Genomic DNA, 20,414 nt, shown 5'->3' with positions numbered 1-20,414 from the left:
TGGTGGATTTTGGGTCTTCTAAAAAAAGAATCATGTCATCAGCAAATAGTGATATTTTGAGTTCTTTTTCTACTTGTATCCATTTAATTTCTTTCTTTCTTTCTTTCTTTCTTTCTTTTTTTTTTTTGTCTAATTGCTCTGGCTAGAGTTTCAAGGATGATATTGAATAAAGGGGCTGAAAGAGAACATCCTGGTCTTGTTCCAGTTTTTAAAGAGAATCCTTTCAATTTTTCTCAATTTAGAATGATATTGGCCTTGGGTTTAGCATATATAGCTTTTACAGTGTTGAAGTATGTTCATGCTATCCTTAGTTTTTATAGTGTTTTGAACATGAATAGGTGCTGTATTTTATTAAATGCTTTTTCTGTATCTATTGAGATGATCGTATGATTCTTGTCTTTAAGTGTATTGGTGTGGTGAATTACATTTATTGATTTCTATATGTTGAACCAACCTTGCATCCCTGGGATGAATCCCACTTGATCATGGTGCACTATCTTTTTAATATGTTTTTATATGTGATTTTCAAGAATTAAAAAAAATATTCTAATTTATTATATATGATAGAAGGTTGCATTACAATTCATATTATACATATAGACCATAATTTTTCATATCTCTGGTTTGTATACAAAGTATATTCACATCATTCATGTCTTCATACATATACTTAAGATAATGATGTCCATCTCACTCCACCATCATTTCTAACCCCTGCTTTCTCCCTTTCCCTCCCTCCTCTTTGGTCTATCTATAGTTTGTCTATTCCTCCCACACTCCACCTCCCTACCCTGATTTGTTACCATGGCTCTGTAGTTATAAATACATACAAGACAAAATACATACAAGACAAAAAATTTTATTGAGAATTTTTACATCTATGTTCATCAGGGACATGGATTAAAAGTTTTCTTTCCTTGATGTGTCTTTGTCTGATTTTGGTATTGGGGTGATACTAACTTTATAGAATGACTTTGGAAGGGTTACCTCCTTTTCCATTTCATGGAATAATTTGAGGAGTATTGGTGATAATTTTTCTTTGAAGGTCTGGTAGAACTTGGCTGAGAATCCATCTGGTCTTGGGCTTTTCTTGGTTGGTAAACTTCCGATGGCATCTTCAATTTCATTGCTTGAAATTGATCTGTTTAAATTGTATATGTCTTCCTGATTCAACTCGAGGGGATCAAATTTGTTGATACAAATTTGTTGATATCTTCAAGATTTTCTATTTTGTTGGAGTATAAATTTTCAAAATAGTTTCTAATTATCTTCTGCATATCAGTGGAGTCTCTCATGATAGTTCTTTTTTCATCACAAATTTTATTAATTTGAGTTTTCTCTTTTCATAAGTGTGACTAAGAGTTTATCAACTTTATTTAGTGTCTCAAAGAACCAACATTTTGTTTTGTCAATTTTTAAAACTATTTCTTTTGTTTCAATCTCATTGATCTCATCTTTGATTTTAATTATTTCCTGTCTTCTACTGCTTTTGGTGTTGATTTGTTCTTCTTTTCCTAGGGCTTTGAGATGTAATGTTAGGTCATTTGTTCATTGAAAAGATTGTGCATTCCTTTGGTTTGTGTTTCCATGCCTTCTGTATCCTAGTAAATCTTAAATTTGGTCTTTTCATGTTATCTAATACTTTATCCAATACTTTTTGGAAGTTCTGTTTATGGTTTCTTACCATCTTCTCTTCATGGTCAACTTTATTTTCAATATTATATATTTTGTCTTCATTGCTTGAGGTTCTGACTTCCATGTGGTCTAGTCTGTTGCTGATACTTTGCATTGAATTTTTAATTCGTTTTATTGAATCCTTCGCTGTGCAGATTTCTGTTCACAGTTTCTGCCTCTTTATTGAAGTGATCTTTCACTTCCTGAGATTTACCTCTGATTTTACTCCTTACATTGTCCTTTATATTGTGGATCAGTTTAACTATGTACATTCTAAATTTCTTCTCTGACATTTCTTCTACTATTTTGACAATGGATTCTATTATTGGAGCATCTTGGTTTGTTTGGGATGCTTTGTTCCCTTGTTTTTTCACGTTGTTCATGTGTCTTCCTATCCAGCAGTGTGGATCTGAAGCAGTACAGTTTTTATCCTGTAGACTTATAGTGTCCCTGAAGGTATCCAATACCTCTCCTTTAAGGGGGAGACCAATATTAATAGTACCTAATGCTAACAATATACAGCCTTAAACCAAATAGCTCCTTTTAAGACATCTACAGTTTTATTTCAATTAACAGAAATAATGTGTTCAATTATTGTCTACGATAGCAACAGTATGTTTGCAAGGGGTTTACAATTTCTAATAGTGGAAAAGAAAGAACAGAAGTGGTATAGGATGTGATGTTTATAAGGAAGGAGGAGAGAAGTAAAAGATTATAGGAAGCATGAAAGAGGAATCAACAGAGGTGGGTATTAGCAGGGGAAAAGAAAGGAGAACCCAGGGAAACAGACAAGTGAGAGGAAAAATACACATAAAGTACGGAAAAAAAAAAATAAGAGTTGAGGATGTGGCTCCAGATAAAGTTCCTCTGGGTTCAATCCTCAATACCCTCCCCCACAAAAAGTGTATTGTTCAGTCTACGTGTTCAATAGTTTCTGTATTTTTTTCTTGATGTTGATTTATAATTTTGTTCCATTATGATATTATAAGAGGCAAGAAATTACACCAATTTCTCTGTATTTGCTAAGAGTTGCTTTGGGCTTAAAATATGGTCTATTTTGGAGGTGATTCAATAAGCTCCTGAGAAGAAAGTGAATTTGGCTATTGTTGAGTGAATTAGTCTATAGATATCTGGTAGGTCCATTTGCTTTATAATATTCTTTTAGGTCTGAAGAGTCTTCATTGAGTTTATGTCTGGATGACCTATCTATTGGTGAAGATATGTATTAAAATCACCTGGTATTATTGTATTAGGGTTTAGCAGAGTCAGAATCATTAAGTAGTGTTTTGTAAATAATTAAATATATTGATATTTGAGGCACTTATTGTCATATTTTTATGTTGAGTTTTTATCTTTACCAGTATGAGGTGACATTAATGGTTCTTCCACTTACCTGTGTCCTGAAGTCTTCTTTATCAGGTATGACAGTAACTATTCCCGCTTATTGGGGAACTTATTTGCATGGAATATCATTTTTCATCCTTTCACTTTCAGCCCGTGACTGACTTTACATGTAAGATAAGTTTCTTGCAAACAATATATAGTTTATCTTGCTTTCTAATTCATTGTGCCAGTCTGTCTGTCTGTCTTATCTATTTTTTTTTTTTTTGGTACAAAAAAGACATACTATACACAGAAGGGAAAAAAAAATAAAGATCCCAGAGTCTCTGGGATCACAGGTGTGGGTTAGTGCATATGGCCATTTATATTTATTTCTAAAATTGAATGTAGTTCCGAATCTCATTTGCTCAGATATTTTTCTAATGAGATTCACCCACTGTGAGCTCTGGAGTCTTTATTTTTTTTCCTTCTGTGTGTAATATATCTTTAAGTATTTTTCTGTAACGGCAGCTTGGTAATCATGTTTTCTTTTAGTTTCTGCTTATCTTGGAAAGTTTTTTTTTTCTTTGACTCTGAAGGATAGCTTTGCTGGATACAGCAATCTTGGTTTGAAGTTATCTCTTTCCCTTGGATTTTAGGGTTCATATAAGAAATCAGAAGTAATTCTGATTGACTTACCTCTAAATGACCTGATGTTTTTCTCTTGAGGCTTTGAAACCTTTTTTCTGTATGTTAGGCATCTTAATTACAAAGTGTAATTTTGTCAATTTTGTTCTTGTAAGTGGGTTTCTGAATGCCTCCTGTGTCTACATGTTCATCTCATTCCTGAGGTTTGGAAATTTTTCTGTTGTTATTTTCCTGGAGAGATTATCCATGCCATTAGCCTGGGTCTTACATCTCTCTTAGATAGCAGTGATTCTTAAATTTGTTATCTTAATGTTGTCCCACAATTCATAATATATTCTAATCATGGTTACTTATAGTCTTCAATACTTTCAGAATGTTCAAGGGCAGGTACTTTGTCTTCTAGCTCTGAGATTCTGTCTTCTACATAGTAGTCTACTCTTTTGGAGAGATTTTCAACTGAATGGTTATTTAATTTATTATGCCTCTAATTTTCAAGATTTCAGTTTGGTTCTTTTTCAGTAACTATCTCTATTGAATTTCTCACTCATGTGACTTTTTTAATTCATTCAATTATTTTTCTGTGTTCTTTTGGAATTCATTGACCTTTTCCATAATCATCCCTTGTCAGTTATTTCATCCACTTTGATATCTTTGGAGTCAGTTGCTGGTGAATTATAAATCTTAGCAGGTTTCATATTACCTTTTTTAAAAAACATATTTCTGGTATTCCTGTCATGGGATTTTTGCACCTGTTATGATGGGTCTCTTTGGCACACTCATGTGAGGGCCTTATGAGGGCAGAGCTTCTCGTGGGGAAATCTTCGGGAAAATCAGGTTGTTGTGAATTGTTGATTATACTCCCAGTGGGTTTCATACTATAGTTTCCCTGCTGTTTCTTTAGTGATGATTTGACACCATGTGTATTGGGTCAGAGCTTGAGGACCCACATTCTCTGCAGGTCTCACAAGAATGGGGTCCTTTTGTAGATGAGGTAAGTGTGCTGCACACTGCAGGGATCGCTGTTCTAAACCTGACAGCACTGTATGATCGGAAGGGTGTGAGAACAATCTAGATGAAGGCCCTTTGTGGGTGTGATCTCCACAGGCTGTGTTATTTCTCTGTGCTGTTGCTGTAGGAGTGGATGTCCACGATTGGGACCTTAGACTCCTCTGAGCCATTCCTACTTGGGCCCTGGTCATCAGGGTGGGATTTTTGTCTCATCTATTCTTTATGCTAAAGTTTCTCTGAAGTTTGAGCAGGGTTGGGGTGTGTGAAGCCAGGTGTGCGTCTCCTGGCTGGGTTGGAGTGTAGGACAGCAACAGACTGGGTGCCCCATGAACTCAAGGGTCCCAGTAGATTCCCAGCACTTCAGGGGAAAGTGGGAAAGAAACAACGGTAAGGAGTCGAGAAACATATGGCCTTGAAATAAATACCAGGTGCCTAGGATTCCATCCACAGCACTGAAGAGCACACAAGCAGGAAAGGTAAAGGCCGAAATTGAAAAATCTAAATAGTTCTAAAGATGGTAAAATCAGTTCATTCAGAGAAAAGAAGCCAGACATGGTGGCACATGCCTGTAATCCCAGCAGCTCAGGAGGCTGAGGCTGGAGGATCGCAAGTTCAAAGCCAGCCTCAGCAAAAGTGAGGCACTAAGCAACTCAGTGAGACCCTGACTCTAAATAAAATACAAAATAGGGCTGGGGATGTGGCTCAGTGGTCGAGTGCCCCTGAGGTCAATCTCCAATACAAAAAGAAAAAGAAAAAGAAAAAAAAAGAAAGCAGCAGGGTAGAAAATCAAAGAATTTAGAAGTTCAAAGTATGAAAGGAGAGAAAGCAGAAGAGAGATAGCTAATGAAGTCCATTGTCCATTAAAGAAGGAGGAGGAAAAAATGAAAGAACAAGAGAATGTGTACTAGAGGGAGAAAAAGGAGAGAGTTACATGAGAAACAAAACCAAGGCCACTAACCCTCAAAAAACAAAACAACAAAAGGGTAATAAGACAAAATGTCAAAAAAGAAAAATTTGTATATGTACATAAGCCAATCAGCAAGTACAATAAAATCACACCATTTTTTTTTTTTTTTTTGGTATCAGGAATTGAACCCAAGGATGTTTGACCACTGAGCCACATCCCCAGCCCTTTTTGTGTTTTATTTTGAGACAGGGTCTCAACAAGTTGCTTAGCACCTTGCTAAGTTGCTAAGGCTGGCTTTGAAGTTGTGATCCTCCTGCCTCAGCCTCCCAAATTGCTGGGATTACAGGCATGCACCACCGTGCCTGGCTCCCACAGGATATATTCTTCAATGAAAAATGAAAGAATTGTCTCCACTGAGGTGGTTGAAATTGTGGACAAAGATGGTGTTCACTGCCTGTGCCAGGTGACTCCTCCTTGGGCTGTGCCCCCCTTTGACAGAGCGAGGGCTGGGGTTGATAAACCCTTCCTCCTCTTGTGTTGCTCACCAAGCTGTCAGCTGGAGTGGCCTGGGACTGTGGCTTGTTGACATGACTCTTAGCTTCCTTGCTCATCACTACAAGGTCACATGGCATGGAAAGAACCCTGTAGTGGAGTTTTTTGTTGTTGTTGTTGTCTGTATTCTTTTTTTTTTTTATTGGTTATTCAAAACATTACAAAGATTGCAGAATCACATCGGTTACACATCCACATTTTTACATAATGCCATAATAGTAACTGTTGTATTCTGCTACCTTTCCTATCCTCTACTATCCTCCCTCCCCTCCCCTCCCATCTTCTCTTTCTACCCCATTTACTGTAATTCATTTCTCTCCTTATTTTTTTCCCATTCCCCTCACAACCTCTTATATGTAATTTTGTATAACAATGAGGGTCTCCTTCCATTTCCGTGCAATTTCCCTTTTCTCTACATTTCCCTCCCACCTCATGACTCTGTTTAATGTTAATCTTTTCCTCCTGTTCTTCCTCCCGGCTCTCATTATATCAAAGAAGACATTTGGCATTTGTTTTTTAGGGATTGGCCAGCTTCACTTAGCATAATCTGCTCTAATGCCATCCATTTCCCTGCAAATTCCATGATTTTGTCATTTCTTAATGCTGCGTAGTACTCCATTGTGTATAAATGCCACATTTTTTTTATCCATTCATCTATTGAGGGGCATCGGGGTTGGTTCCACAGTCTAGCTATTGTGAATTGTGCTGCTATGAACATCGATGTGGCAGTATCCCTGTAGTACACTCTTTTAAGGTCTTCAGGGAATAGTCCGAGAAAGGCAATAGCTGGGTCAAATGGTGGTTCCATTCCCAGCTTTCCCAGGAATCTCCATACTGCTTTCCATATTGGCCGCGTCAATTTGCAGTCCCACCAGCAATGTACAGGAGTACCCTTTTCCCCACATCCTCGCCAGCACTTGTTGTTGTTTGACTTCAGAATGGCTGCCAATCTTACTGGAGTGAGATGGTATCTTAGGGTGGTTTTGATTTGCATTTCTCTGACTGCTAGAGATGGTGAGCATTTTTTCATGTACTTGTTGATTGATTGTATGTCCTCCTCTGAGAAGTGTCTGTTCAGGTCTTTGGCCCATTTGTTGATTGGGTTATTTGTTTTCTTATTGTTTAATTTTTTGAGTTCTTTGTATACTCTGGATATTAGGGCTCTATCTGAAGTGTGAGGAGTAAAAATTTGTTCCCATGATGTAGGCTCCCTGTTTACCTCTCTTATTGTTTCTCTTGCTGAGAAAAAACTTTTTAGTTTGAGTAAGTCCCATTTGTTGATTCTTGTTATTAACTCTTATGCTATGGGTGTCCTATTAAGGAATTTGGAGCCCGACCCCACAATATGTAGATCGGAGCCAACTCTTTCTTCTATCAGACGCAGAGTCTCTGATTTGATATCAAGGTCCTTGATCCATTTTGAGTTAACTTTTGTGCATGGCGAGAGGAGGGGATTCAGTTTCATTTTGTTGCATATGGATTTCCAGTTTTCCCAGCACCATTTGTTGAAGATGCTATCCTTCCTCCATTGCATGCTTTTAGCCCCTTTATCAAATATAAGATAATTGTAATTTTGTGGATAGGTTTCTGTGTCCTCTATTCTATACCATTGGTCCACCCGCCTGTTTTGGTACCAGTACCATGCTGTTTTTGTTACTATTGCTTTGTAGTACAGTTTGAAATCTGGTATCGCTATACCGCCTGATTCACACTTCCTGCTTAGAATTGCTTTTGCTATTCTGGGTATTTTATTTTTCCATATGAATTTCATGATTGCTTTATCTATTTCCACAAGAAATGCCGTTGGGATTTTGATTGGCATTGCATTGAACCTATAGAGAACTTTTGGTAATATCGCCATTTTGATGATGTTAGTTCTGCCTATCCATGAACAGGGTATATTTTTCCATCTTCTAAGATCTTCTTCTATTTCTCTCTTTAGGGTTCTGTAGTTTTCATTGTATAAATCTTTCACCTCTTTTGTTAGGTTGATTCCCAAGTATTTTATTTTTTTTTTGAGGATATTGTGAATGGAGTGGTTTTCCTCATTTCCAGTTCAGAAGATTTGTCGCTGATATACAGAAATGCCTTTGATTTATGCGTGTTGATTTTATATCCTGCCACTTTGCTGAATTCATTTATTAGCTCTAGTAGTTTCTTTGTAGACCCTTTTGTGTCTTCTAGGTATAGGATCATATCATCTGCAAATAGTGATAATTTAAGTTCTTCTTTTCCTATCTTAATGCCTTTAATTTCTTTTGTCTGTCTAATTGCTCTGGCCAGTATTTCGAGAACTATATTGAATAGAAGTGGTGAGAGAGGGCATCCCTGTCTTGCTCCAGAATTTAGAGGGAATGCCTTCAGTTTTTTTCCATTTAGAATGATGCTAGCCTGAGGCTTTGCATATATAGCTTTTACAATTTTGAGGTAAGTTTCTGTTATCCCTAGTTTTTCGAATGTTTTGAACATAAAGGGATGCTGTACTTTGTCGAATGCTTTTTCTGCGTCTATCGAGATGATCATATGGTTCTTATTTTTAAGTCTATTGATGTGATGAATAACGTTTATTGATTTCCGTATATTGAACCAGCCTTGCATCCCAGGGATGAATCCTACTTGATCATGGTGCATGATCTTTTTGATATGTTTAAGTATACGATTTGCCAGAATTTTATTGAGGATTTTTGCATCTAAATTCATCAGGGATATTGGTCTATAGTTTTCTTTCTTTGAGGTGTCCTTATCTGGTTTGGGAATCAGGGTGATATTGGCCTCATAGAATGAATTTGGAAGTTCTCCCTCTTTTTCTATCTCCTGAAATAGATTGTGGAGTATTGGTATTAGTTCTTCTTTAAAGTTCTTGTAAAACTCTGCTGTATATCCATCCAGTCCTGGGCTTTTCTTGGTTGGTAGTCTTTTGATGGCTTCTTCTATTTCCTCACTTGATATTGGTCTGTTTAGGTTGTTTATATCTTCCTGACTCAATCTGGGTAGTTCATATGTCTTAAGGAATTTATCGATGCCTTCACTATCTTCTATTTTATTAGAGTACAGGGTTTCAAAATAATTTCTAATTATCTTCTGTATTTCTGAATTGTCTGTTGTGATGTTGCCTTTTTCATCCCGTAAGCTAGTAATTTGGGTTCTCTCTCTTCTTCTCTTTGTTAGCGTGGCTAGTGGTCTATCAATCTTATTTGTTTTTTCAAAGAACCAACTTTTAGTTTTGTCAATTTTTTCGATTGTTTCTTTTGTTTCGATTTCATTGATTTCAGCTCTAATTTTAATTATTTCTTGCCTTCTACTGTATTTGCTGCTGATTTGTTCTTCTTTTTCTAAGGCTTTGAGGTGTAGTGTGAGGTCACTTATTTGTCGGCTTTTTTTTTCTTTTAAGGAATGAACTCCATGAAATGAATTTTCCTCTTAGTACTGCTTTCATAGTGTCCCAGAGATTTCGATATGTTGGTCTGAGTTTTCATTTACCTCTAAATTTTTAAATTTCCTCTTTGATGTCTTCTGTAACCCTTTGTTCATTCAGTAGCATATTGTTTAATCTCCATGTGATGTAGGATTTTTCCTTTCTCATTTTATTATTGATTTCCAATTTCATTCCATTATGATCAGATAAAATGCATGGTAGTATCTCAACTCCTTTGTAATTGCTAAGATTTGCCCTGTGACATAACATATGGTCTATTTTTGAGAAAGATCCATGTGCTGCTGAGAAGAAAGTGTATCCGCTTGATGTTGGGTGGTATATTCTGTATATATCAATTAAGTCTAAGTTATTAATTGTATTATTGAGCTCTATGGTTTCTTTATTCAACTTTTGTTTGGAAGATCTGTCCAGTGGTGAGAGAGGTGTGTTAAAATCTCCCATGATTATTGTGTTGTGGTCTATTAGACTCTTGAACTTGAGAAGAGTTTGTTTGATGAATGTAGCTGCACCATTGTTTGGGGCATATATATTAATGATCGTTAAGTCTTGTTGGTGTATGGTTCCCTTGAGCAGTATGTAGTGTCCTTGTTTATCCCTTTTGATTAACTTTGGCTTGAAGTCTACTTTATTTGATACAAGTATGGACACCCCTGCTTGCTTCCAGGGTCCGTATGAGTGATATGATTTTTCCCAACCTTTCACCTTCAGTCTGTGTATGTCTTTTCCTATCAGATGCATCTCCTGTAGGCAGCATATTGTTGGATCTTTTTTTTTTTTAATCCATTCTACTAGCCTATGTCTTTTGATTGGTGCATTTAAGCCATTAACATTTAGGGTTACTATTGAGATATGGTTTGTATTTCCAGCCATATTTGGTTATGTACGATACTTAACATGATTTGTTTTTCCTCTATGCTTAGTTTTTCCTTTACTGTACTACCTCCCGCTGTTGGTTTTCATTGTTATTTTTCATTTCCTCTTCCTGTAATGTTTTGCCGAGGATGTTTTGAAGAGATGGTTTTCTAGCTGCAAATTCTTTTAACTTTTGTTTATCATGGAAGATTTTTATTTCATCTTCAATCCTGAAGCTTAATTTCACTGGATACATGATTCTTGGTTGGAACCCTTTTTCTTTCAGTGTTTGAAATATGTTGTTCCAGGATCTTCTAGCTTTCAGAGTCTGTGTTGAAAGATCAGCAGTTATCCTGATTGGTTTACCCCTATATGTAATCTGCTTCCTCTCTCTTGTGGCTTTTAAGATTCTCTCCTTATTCTGTATGTTGGGCATCTTCATTATTATGTGTCTTGGTGTGGATCTCTTATGATTTTGTATATTCAGTGTCCTGTAGGCTTCTAGTATTTGGATTTCTTTTTCATTCTTTAAGTCTGGGAAGTTTTCTAGTATTATTTCATTGAATAGATTGCTCATTCCCTTGGTTTGGACCTCTGTACCCTCTTGTATCCCAATAACTCTTAGGTTTGGTTTCTTGATGTTATCCCATAATTCTTGGATGTTCTGCTCATGGCTTCTTAACATTCTCGCTGAGCTGTCTATGTTCTTTTCAAGTTGAAAAACTTTGTCTTCGTTGTCTGAAGTTCTATCTTCTAAGTGTTCTATTCTGCTGCTAATACTCTCATTTGAGTTTTTAATTTGGTTTATTGTTTCCTGCATTTCCAGGATTTCTGTTTGTTTGTTTTTTATATCCTCTATCTCCCTATAGAGTTGATATTTTGCTTCTTGTATTTGTTTATGTAATTCATTGTCAAAGTGATTTTTCATTGTCTGAATTTGATGTATAATGTCTTCCTTGAGACTCCAGATCATCTGAAGCATGTATATCCTGAACTCTTTGTCTGACATTCCATCAGCTGCAGATATTACTTCATCTAATGTTGAATTGACCTGTATTGTTTGTGGTCCTTTCTTTCCTTGTCTTTTCATACTGCTCATGATTCTTTCTAGCTTTGTGAAACTGTTGTGCTAATGTTTTTCCCCTTATATATTTGTATTGTTCTTGTATAGCTCCAAAATCCCTCTTTTGCGGAGAAAGACAATGTTAACAGATCCCAATATCAACAGTACATTATCTAGGCACAAGTTTTCATTATTAATACATTTATAGTTAGATTCTAAGACTATAGATATTGGTTTTAATTATTACTTAAGAATATATTCCTTAGTTTCATAAAAGGCGTACCATATCTGGTGGCATATAGAAAAATTAATTTCAGACGAAGGATGTTATACTTAGAGGGAAAGGAGTGAGGGTATGAGATTAAACTAACTTAGCACCTTTGGAGAACTCTAACCACTAGACTAGTAATTTATGGAAGAATGTATATATTCAACCTCCTATCTATTTAGATAGTTACCCTATGTATAGATAGCAAAAGTTAGGAGATTGAAAGTGGGATAGAGAGAATACGAATTAAAAAAAAAGAAAAAAAAATAACAAGGAAGAAAAGAGAAATAAGAGAAGGGAAAGGGAAGTAAGATAGAAATAAAGAAAAAAAAATGGGAGGGAGGTGGGGTATATGCAATTCCTCTATATTACTTTGGTAATTCGGTTGTTCATGTACAGTTCTTGATTTCACATATGCTGAAGTTGTGGAAGAGAGAGAAGAAAAGAGAGAGCAAAAAACAAACAAACAAACAAAAAAAACAGAACACTGTTTTCCTTGCTTCCAGTAGGTGGCGTTGTCTATTCCTAGTTTGAGCCTCTGTATTCAGGGTGGTGGGTATAGCCAGTGTGAAAGGAAATGAGCTTCCACCTGTATCTTCCCTACTCTAGTCTCTGAGGTAGAAACCAGGTGTCTGTACAGTTGTTGTTTTGCGTTGATAGCTACAACCCCCAAAAGCTTGTGGGAAATAATTTGAGTTATCGCAGCTAAGGGTGGGGGAGTTAGAAACTGGGTACCTGGATCAGCCGCAGAACCATGCTGGTAGCCACACCCCCTTTGATGGGTTTTAAGGGTTGATGGGCTTCCTCCGGACTAGCACTTGGGGGGGGGGGGCGGACTTCCTCCTCCGGTCTGGCTGGGCGCCTGGCGTCTTCCTCCTCCGGTCTGGCTGCGGAGTTTTTTTTCTGGATAGACAAAATCCTGGAACATTATAAAAAGGATTGCAGAGTCTTGCCCATACTCTCCATCAGAGATTCAGGCAAAGCATCCAGATGTAATTAGAAAATTATTTCCATTTCAGGGTAGTTTAGAGATCATATCCTGTATTATAGATGAAACTGAAGCTCAGGGAAGTGGCTTTCCAAAAACAGTGGTTGGTTCGCTTGCTTCAGACTCTTCATTAGACAAAGCAAACCCCTTTACTGAATTTGGGAGATCATCCATGGCAGTATGTATCTCCTGAAAGAGCTAAGAACAAATCGAGTTGTCCCTATGCAATCTGCACCTGGGTTACTGAGGCCATGGGTCCCATCCCTTCCTGCTTGGGCCACCAGGGGATTCATCTGAGTTCTAAATAAAAGTTCAACTGGAGCCTGAAGGTAAAAGGTGGACTTTAAATGTTGTTTTCCAGGTGCTTAAAAGCATCATGTCCCAGTTAGAATCCCTGCTCTTTTTGGACAAGTCACTTAACTGACATCTCTGTCTCCTCATCTGTAAAGTAGGGAGACCTGGGGGTCTACAACAGGGCGGAGCCAGAGGACAGGCCTTCCTCTCCACTTTCATCTTGGTACCTTTCCTCCTGCACCAATGGAAATTATTCCTTTCACCTTCCTCTCCATGGACCTTGTCACATTGCGCCAACTCCTGCTGTCACTTCCCTCCAAGTGCCCATCCACTAGGTAAGGGAGGTTTCTGGGAGTGAGAAAATGTGGAAGAGAACATGATCTCATTACCCTGTCCCCCAGCAGAAGCTCTGGCATGGGGACCCTGCTGGTGCCTCCCTATAGACCCAGAGCCACCTCTGTCTAGTCCAAGCAGTTAAGGAAAGGCTTCCCTTCCCCACACCCTGATAATGGCATCCTCTGGCTCAGCATCTGGTGGGCATTGAATCTGCCCATGATCTTCTTTCTAATTAGTGTGCCCTGTGCATCCAGAGTGGGCTCAGGTCTCATTTGCTCAACCTCTGTGTCACCTCTATCTGCTACTGAGAGTCTGGACCTTATTCCTTTTTGTACCTGGGATCCTCCTTGGCATGATCTGTGATGCACTGGGTGCTGGTCTCCTTGGCATCCCAAACAGCACTGTGCTTACTATGCCAAGCTGGTCTGCAGCCCATGGCCACCACTATTTGTGACAGCTGTAAGGTCTTGGTGCTGCAGCCTGGGAGCTACCTCATGTCAGTGGGGCCTGCACTGGCTTCTCCCCAGGCCATCCACCTTTGTGCCTGTGTTAGTCAGCTTTTGCTACTGACCAAAATATCCAACAAGGGCAACTTAGAGGAGGGAAAGTTTATTTTGGCCTCTGGTTTCAGAGGTTTAGTCCACAGTGGGCTGACTCCATTGCTCTGGGCTCAGGTGAGGTAGAACATCATGACAGAAGGACACGGTGGAGAACTGCTCTCCATTCATGGTGGCCAGTGAGCAAGAAGAGAGAAGAGTGGAAGGTGCCACTGGGAAAATGAACCCTTTTATGTCATGCTTCAGTGACCCATCTCCTTGGGCCACACCCCACCTGCCTACAGTTACTATCTATTCAGGACATTCAAACTAGAATGGACTGATCAGGTTACAAATCTTACAATCCAATCATTTCACCTCTGAGCCTTCCTGTATCAACTGAGAATATTTTAAGGGAGATCTCATTTCCATATCATAACATTCTCCCCCTGGTCCCCAAAAGCTCCTGCCCATCTCACAATGTAAAATCCATTAAGTTCATCTCTAAGAGTCCCATAGTCTTAACATTTTCAACACTGCGCCAAAGTCCAAGTCCAAAGTCTCTTCTGAGACTCAAGGCAAACGCTTGGCTGTGAGCCTCTGCTAGTTACAACTATCTAACGTACACAATGGCACAGAGTAAACACTCCAATCCCCAAAGAGAGGAATTGGGGCACAGGAAGGAAGGGGACCAAAACATGACTGAAGATAACAGGTCCCGTAAGTGCATTTACAGCATCCAGAACATATGGCTGCCAGGTTTTCTCTCCCTTTGGTCTTGCTGGTTGCAGCCCACTCTTCTCACCTGGCTCTTTCCATATTCAGCAAATTTTCTTGGTGACAGTCCACATCACTGACATCTCTTAATTCCTGGGCATTCATTCCAGTCTTGGCTTCACCTCACACCTTCTTGCATTGCCTTTTGGGGGCAGCCTGCAGGGGTTCCACCCTGCTATGCATTGCCTGTCCTCTTGGGCCTTCCTTGGAGATCTCAGAGGAAGCCTCCATGACCCCGAAACTCCAGCATCCTGCATGTCTGCAGAACCATCACCTGTGAATGACACCAAGGTCTATTGGTAGCTGGTGCAAGAGCTGGGCCCCCTGAAACCAAGGCTGCAGTGACTTTTGAGAGCTGGTGTCAGGGTGAAACAACTTTCTAGGTCCCCCTGTGTGAGCAGGGTACCCCCATGACCTTTCTTAAAGGAATCTTCCCTTTTACTTCCTTGAGCCAGTAATGGGTACAGTCTTATAATTTCCTGTGATGCCCTCATGTTTCTTTTTTCCTGTTTATTTATTTTTTTTCCTGCTGGGGGGAGGGGGATGGCACTGGGGATTACCCCAGGGCCTTGTGCATGCTAGAAGTGCTCTAACGCTGAGCTGCACCCCCTAGCCCTTTTTATTTTTTATTTTGAGACATGGCCTCAGTCCAGGCTGTTCTCAAACTTGTGATCCTCCCACCTCAGCCTCCCAAGTAACTGGGGTCCCAGACAGCCATCGCAGCCTGGCTTAGAGTTGGGGTTTTACTCTCCACAGGAGGGTTTTAAGCAGGAAGGTGGCGTCTCTGTACATTGTGGGGACCTGACCGTAGGGAGCCGGGCTCTCTGCCACCACTCCCTGCTTTCCTGGTTACACTGTTCAGAGTGACTCATGGAGTACCTCTCCCAGGTCCTGGGGCCCATGCGGCCTCTCCCTGTCCTCCTCCTGGGCCCACCTGGGTTGCAGAGCCTGTTTTCCTTGTAGCAGACCCTTCCTTCCAGTGAGCGCAATCTGTCCCTGCCGTTGACCTGGATGTGACTCTGGCTTGCCCTGTGTTTGTGGCCCTCTTAGATGCCACCTCTGAGAAGTGGTGGGGCAGGCTGCTGTCCTGGCCTGTGGTGAGGGAGGCCTAGGCCGTCACAGTCTATCCCTGGTGGCCACCTCTGGTCCTGGTGCTCACAAACCCTCCCCTCTGGTTCTCTCCCAGTGTCCAGCACCAGGGCCGCCTGAGCCTGGACCTCAGCCACAGGGCCAGCAGTGACTATGCTGAGATGAGAGCCTCCCACGGGTCCAACTCTATGCAGCAGACTGCTAATTGCCTGCCAAATGTGTATTCTCATTTCCCTTGGTAGCAGGACCCTGGGCAATATGCTCAGGAGAAAATTTCATTTTCAAGGGTCCTTAGGAAAGCTGTTGTGGCCTTCCCCTGGGATCCCTGACAGGCATGAAGCTGGAGCTCCAATAGCCATAATGTGGCTCATGGCCTAAAACACCACCTCTCAAGGATGGCAGAGCGGAAGGACTGAAGGATCTGAACCTCCAATGATTTCAAGGAGCTGGACAGCTTGAATTGTCTGTCTCTAGTTTCTTTTATGTAAGAGAAAAACCATTTGTCTGTTTAAGCCATTAGGCTTAAAAAACTGTGTACATTTGTGTGCCTTTTTAAGTTTATATCTAAAAATTTTAAAAGTTTAAATAGTTGCCAAGAATGTAATTCTGATTCTTTGAAACTGTTAATATAAATAAACTATCACATCACTCTGTGTGTTCAAAGGAGTGAATATTTTCATAGTAACCTGACATTCAAATTATCTATTTAAAAACAACAAATGAAATCTCTGTTAAAAGTTAAATTTTGGATCATTTAATTTTCTCCTGGAACTTTCATTTTGTTCCTATGTGTCTTATAGAGTTTCATCCTATTATATTTTTATACTTAAAAGTCTTTTACATTAATCATCTCTTGTCTCTACGATAAAATAATACACACACACACACATACAATACACATTAAAATGCTTTTCTATTTATGTTTCTTATGACCACAAATCTCTGAGGGTTAAAAATGTGTTCTGAATTGAACTATATTACAATATTAAGATTATGTTATCAAAGCAATGTAAGTCATTTTAAAAACTTTTAAATGATAAACAAAAGTAAAAAATGGGAATGCATGTTAATAAGATGAATTAAACAAGTTTTCAACTAACTGGTTCATTTATCCATAGATGACTATTACATATTGCTACAAGACAGGAAGGGTTCAATTTTTCTTCCCATTTGTTGTATCTATAGAAGTACTAAGAAACCTGCTCACACAAAGAATAGCATGTTTTGCCGAGCAAAGTGGCACATGCCTGTAATCCCAGCAACTTGGGAAACTGAGACAGGAGAATTATGAGTTCAAAGCCAGCCTCAGCAACTCCCTGAGGCAAGACCCTGCACTAAAAAAAAAAAAAAAAGAATAGTATGATTTATTATAGCAATGTCAATTCTTTGAACTTCTTATGAATTACATGCTAAAAATCACAAAACATAATTTTTAATATCCTACATAATCATTTGGTTAAGTCATCTTTCAGTTTTGTTGAAAGTGAGGAATTAGAAACCACTGACTTGCAAAGAATTTATGAACAAATCATTACAGTAATCCATGCTCTCAATTTTTGGGAAGTATATCAAAAAGACTGTGTACTACTACCCATGAAATAGCTGTCAATTACTCTCTCATTCTTTACAAAGGGAAACTTGTTTAAATTGCTATTCACAAAAAGAGTTGGGAGCAACCCAAACATAAATCTCAATTTACTCTTATCAATGTAGTATATTTTATGAAATGCTCTTGACTGAGTTCAAGCTTTTAACATATTTTCATCCATACCTTAGAAATTATCATAGCAGAATTTCTTCACCAAAATTACCAATTAAAGTAAGAGTGCAACAAATATAAGTTCCCAAGTAGTTCATTTGTTATAAAAGAAGAAATGACATTAGCCAGTGGTGAATTATTAAAACTCATTTCCTTTCAGTGGCCAAAAAATTGTGTCCAAAAAAAACCCCAAGCCATTTTGGATTAGCAGTCTTTTTGGTGAGGACAGTTGGGTAAAGAGTTGGAACAACATTGACGGTCAATTAAAAACCAGGCAGATGACTTTGAATGTTTTCCCTTGGCTCTTGATAAGTAGACACGTGTTCCCAGTGCTGCCCAGTTGTTGTTATTTTAGGAGTCAATGCTGGGTTTAGAATGAATCAGCCTCCATGAACAGTATTCATGGAACAATTATAGGCAAGTGGAATGTCTGCAGCTCTGTCTTCTTTCTCAGAATTACTTTGGTTATTTGGAATCTTGTGGTTCCAAAGAAATTTTAGAATTATTTTATTCTTTTTAGTGCTGTGAATAATTTCATTGGAATGTTGATAGGTTCCAAATATTTTATGGCATTGAAACTGTAGGTTACTTTAGGTAATATGGACATTTTTTAACAAAATTGTTCCAATTTAACATGGATTGTTCCAATTCATGAACACAGGATATCTTTCCCTTTATTTGTGCCATCCTCAATGTTTTTTCCCATTAGTGTTTTACAATGTTCAGTGCATAATCTTTCATCTCTTTGGTTAAATTTACTCCTAAGTATTTTCTTCATATTTTGTTTTTAGTTATAGGTAGACACAATGTATTTTGTATTTATTTGGTGCCGAGGATCAAACACAGTGCCTCACGCATGCTAGGCGAGCGCTCTACCTCTGAGCCACAACCCCAGCCCTATTCCTAAGTATTTTATATGTATTTTGATGCTGTCACAAATAGGATCTCTTTTGCAGATAGATTATTGGAATACAAAGTACAAATTCTTCGAATGAGAAGAATCACTGACAATCATTATTTCAAACATTAAAAATGACTTTGGACTTCTTGATAATATTTCTTAATTCAACCTCAAAAGGGGCTGGGGATGTGGCTCAAGCGGTAGCGCGCTCGCCTGGCATGCGTGCAGCCCGGGTTCGATCCTCAGCACCACATACAAACAAAGATGTTGTGTCCGCCAAAAACTAAAATAATAATAATAATAATTCAACCTAAAAATTACAAGACAAACAACACTCATGTTAAAACTTACACTGGAGTAATGTCATTTGAACAACTCATGTTGCTTGAATCACAAGAAATGTCAACCTGCATTATATACTTCCAGTGCCAGAAACTGAAACAAGAAATCACATCTCCATTCTCACACAGATTGGCCGTAGATGTTTTCCAACCTTAAACTACAGTTCCAGAGTGTTCGTTAGACTACAATGTTGGTGCAAAGGAAATTCCTGTATTTCAAAATTCAGTTAACTGTGCCACTGAGAAACTTCTACAAGACTTCAGATGGCAAATATCAGGAGAAAAATTCAATAGGATTATGTAAAAGCCTTTGAAGAAATAAATACACTCAATTTAAACTACAGGTACATGAGATTATATCACTATTGGGCAGTAGCTATCTGTGTAAAAAGACAGTTTGAAAGATGAAAGATCAGCCTTAACATTTTCAATTTTGATGAGGAAGGACACTAAGTTTGGAAATGACAGTGGACAGAATGCCAGTGTGTCTGCTTCTGTCTCTGGACAACTGCACCCAGCATTCTTCATAGAATTGCAGAAACACTGACATCTTGAGGTTCAACCATAGGCCCCAGTGCTTTTTTTCTGTCATGAGATGTTGGTGGAGAGCAAAATACAACCCTATGGAGGGGAATTGGCCAAACCTAGAAAATCGCATGTGTTTGACTCACCCATCTCACTTCTTGAATCCTATCTCAATGGTACACGAGCAAAAATATAAATGGCATATGTACATAGTTACTTGCACTATCATTTACCATAGTCAAAGTGGGACACCATTCAGATGTTCCTAAAATAGGGATCAATGAGATACAGCACCCTGGATTTTTGTGCAGACATAAAAAAGAAGGACGATGCTCTCTAAAACAAGAAATGTTCCCTAGGACACAGAATGAAGTGAAAAAAGCTAGGTGCAGAAATGACATATGTCATCTTTTGCATTAGTAATAGCAGCAGGGAAAGGGACATGTATGTGTATGCATAAATATAATCCTATAAACTCTAAACTGAAGAGTAAAGTAGCTAAAAAATGAACCTAATTTTCTACAAAAGTAGTGTCCTAATTGCTCAGAGAAAAGCATTATTGCTACTGACTTGGAACACAGTCTTCACTGTGCTTCTTTAATAGGATCCTCTCAAAAGACAGTGCTACACAGAAGTCTCAAGTCATTTGAAGTAACATGAAAAAAGGAAGGGGGGTCCTTCTGCTGCTTCAAAAGGATAACACGAGGGAAGGGAACTATGTCATTAGGGAGAACCTCTGGTCTTAAAGTAGACCAAGTGCAGTGTGTGTCTGGAATCTGGAAGTTGCATAGCCTTATCAGTGGAACCTAATGAATACTTGTTTGTCCTCTCATTTAACATCTGGTCCCTGTCCATGAACCTACAATAGTGCCCATCTCGCCTGCACTAAGTAATGTTGTTTTTATATGTACCACTAGGAACCTAGGCCACTAAAGCCTCTTCTACAGAAAGAGCTGCCTCTGGCCTGTAGAAGCTGCTGCAGCCATTGAGGGAGTTTCCCTGACTAGCCTCGGAGAAGCCGGCAGCTGAGTAAGAAGGAAAGGGACCCAGGCAGGTCCCAAAGTTAAATATAAGCAGAGCTGGTTCAGTTAAATGTGAACTTCAGAGAAACAATAAGTAGCTTTATTTCATAATATATTC

The sequence above is a fragment of the Callospermophilus lateralis genome, chromosome 15 (assembly GCF_048772815.1).
Source record: "Callospermophilus lateralis isolate mCalLat2 chromosome 15, mCalLat2.hap1, whole genome shotgun sequence".
In the NCBI taxonomy this organism is placed as follows: domain Eukaryota; kingdom Metazoa; phylum Chordata; class Mammalia; order Rodentia; family Sciuridae; genus Callospermophilus; species Callospermophilus lateralis.
The sequence above is the reverse complement of the archived record's forward strand: the minus strand, read 5'-3'. Positions refer to the sequence as shown.